We start from the raw sequence: 3,286 nt of genomic DNA, 5'->3' as shown, positions 1-3,286 counted from the left end.
CTGTTCTCATCTGCCCACCCCTGTAACCTGGCTAGGTCCAATTGCAGCCTATTCCTCCCTTCTAGCATGCCCACTTCCCCCCACATCTTAGTGTTGTCTGCGAATTTGAACAGGGTGCTTTTTACCCCCTTGTCCAAGTTGCTGATGAAAATGTTGAACAGTGTGGGCCCAAGGACCGAGCCCTGGGGGATCCCACTGCCCACATCCCTCCAGGTCGAATAGGACCTGTCCACCACCACTCTCTGGGTACAGCTTTCCAGCCAGTTAGTGACCCAATTGACTGTGTAGGTGTCAATGCCACAGTCCCCTAGTTTTTTAATGAGAATGGGGTGAGAGACAGTGTCAAAGGCCTTTCTAAGGTCCAGAAAGACTACATCCACTGCTACCCCTGTGTCTAAGGGTTTTGTGACCTGGTCTGACAGAACCTGCCTCTAATGAACCCATTGGTTGGTTGCCCCTAAGCATAATCTCCCCTGCTGGCCTCTCGTGGACATGTGCCAGGATAATTCTCTCAAAAAGCTTCCCCAGGATCGAGGTAAGACTAACTGGCCTATAGTTTCCTGGGTCCTGCTTCCTCCCTTTTTTGAAAATGAGAACCACATTGGCCCTTTTCTAGTCCTCTGTTGTAATTGTCATAATTTGCATTTTCTGGGCAGTGAAACAGTATGGTAAAGTGTTTTTACCAAAGTCACATAACAGATCAGAGCTAGAACCAGCAATATATCCTGATCTCCTTTTAGTCCTAGACAATGCTGTCTCCATTAAGAACTGCTCTGGAAAGAAGTAGAAAAATGCAATTTTCTCATGGAATATTTTCTAATTGTTAGTTTTTTGTTACCATGACTACTGTACATAGCCTAAAGAAATACTGAACTTAGTCTGAAGTTCAGCTCTAGTTTGGGGATTTCATTGATATTTTGCAAACTTCTTAAAATATTTTATTTAATACCTTGAAAAAATTAAAAAAGTTAACATCTTTTTGAAGCTGTCATAGACTCATAGAAAATTAGAGTTGTAAGGGAAGGGACCTCAGAGGTCATCCCATCTAACCTCCTGCTCAAAGCAGGACCATCCCCAACTGTATTATCCCAACCAAGGCTTTGTCTAGCCAGGTCTTAAAAATCTCCAGGTATCTACTAGGAAATAACAAAGCAGGTATATACTAAGCTTTTTCAGAGTAAGGTAGTAAACAGCAGTGTAAATCCTTTTGTGGATCATCTTGTTAATGTTAATCAGAAAGATACATATGTAATTACATTTGTTTTGCACACGTTAAAGATACAGAAGGGGGAAAAGCAACTTAGAGTAGGGGTTGTCAACCAGGGCTAAGTGTACCCCCAGGGTTACTTAGAAAGACTGTAGGGGGTATATGTGAGTGGGTGGGGACAGAGTGCACCCTGGGTTGTGGCAGTGGTGTCCCCCGGCACATTTACTTCTTAACCAGGGGAAGGACGTGCCGGGCGCCACTGGACCCGCACAGCACACCTCGGATCCTCCCTGCCCCCCACCCCAGCTCATTCTCCAGATTGGCCACTACCCCTGCAGCAGAGCTGTGAGGATCTGAATGGGAGGGTTCTCCCTCCACCTATGCAGCACTTGCCTCAGACCCAGTCCCACTCCCTCCCTCACCACAGGGGTCTCAATCTGCCCCCTGTGCCATTAAAAACAAAACAAAAAAAATAAGGGGGTAAATGAGCTGAAACTTTGAGACTGAAGTGGTACACTTGTTAAAAAAGGTTGAAAACCCCTGACTTAGAGGAATGTGTAAGAAGCTCTCTCTCCCTATTCCTGACAAAGGGCACCTGTGCCCAAAAGCTTGCAAAGGACATTTTTTTTTCAACTATTCACTTGGTCTAATAAATGATATCACATTTACCCAAATAGCCTTGTCTGCCTGTGTCAGATAAAGGCTCTCTCCCAAATTAAAAGTTTCACGTGAGCCATCCTCACTGCTCCTGGAATCAAACTCAAATCTGGCACAAGTGTGCATAGCCTGCTGACCCTGATGCCAGTCCCCTGCTGTTACAGATAACTCCATTAAATAATACCAAAAACTGATTAAACTCCCTCTGAAAACTAAATTAGGATTTTTTACTGCACTGCTCAAGAACCCCATTACTCTAATAAGAAACCTTCTAATTTCTAACCTAAATGTAGCCATGGTCAGTTTATAACATGTTTGTTGTAGTACCATTGTTTTAGTTTCAATAGCTTTTGTTGTTTCTCTGGTGTTTACTCAATAGCGTAACTGAGATCAATGACTGGGACAGCAGCCTGCACCACTGTGAGCATGTGAAGGGGATTGTGTGCAGAAATAGTACAACGGTGGCTGCTGGCTGGCTCTGTATACAGCGCATAATATCTTTATATGGATCAATTGTTCCCTAACAGCTTTTCTCTGGCTAGGGTAACCAAGCCATGCTCTTTTGCTCTCCCTTCATTTTAAAGCCCTTTTCTGTATGTACTCCAGGCTGGATTCATCTTTCTTGAATGTGGGTGATGATCAGAATTGTACATGGTATTCTAGGTGAGGTCTAATTGTGGTTCCTACAGTGGTTTCTACAGTGATGTCCAAACTGTCCCATAAAGACTTTGTCTGGTATGTTCTAGGATTATAGTTGCCTTTATTTTTGTTTTGCCCATATCATGTTGGTGGCTCCTAGTAATCTTGTGAATGACTATAAATAATTTCTGTAACATCACAGTTACACTATCACTGTAACACTGCTATAACACTAAAGTCTTTTGCCTCCTCTATTGCTTCCAATAGCTGAGTTCTCAGCTTGTAGCTGGTATTCTTTCTGTGAGTTCCCTGAAAGTATGACCTTGCACAATGTACTGGGGGTGTTTCAGCAACTACTGGCAGCTTTGAAATAAAATCACACGATCATTCACTGTACCACACCACTTCTCTGTGTAGTCATAGATTCAAAAATGCTGCCACCAGTGTTTCCACTGGTGGTTAGTTTCCCACTTTGTTGCAGACATACAGTGTGGGCAGCCATTTTACCATTAGTTTCTTAAACACCCTTGTAATACCTAATTTTATCTTATTACTGTTACTTCTGTACCACAAGGCCATCATTTTTTTCTGGGTGGGATTCCAATGCCCTCTGTAATGATGATGCTTCCCAGTGCGGTATTGTCAAATTTCATTAGTACACTCCTACTCTTTGTGCCAAGGCCATTAATGGAAATATTTAATACAGTTGGTCCCAAGACTGGTACTTGAGCAACTCTATCATTAATGCTTGTTACTTCTCCTGTTATCAGTTTCTTAGCCACT

This window comes from Gavialis gangeticus, unplaced genomic scaffold, assembly GCF_001723915.1.
Source record: "Gavialis gangeticus isolate Ggan-Ray unplaced genomic scaffold, GavGan_comp1, whole genome shotgun sequence".
NCBI lineage: Eukaryota > Metazoa > Chordata > Crocodylia > Gavialidae > Gavialis > Gavialis gangeticus.
Note: the sequence above shows the minus strand (reverse complement) of the source record.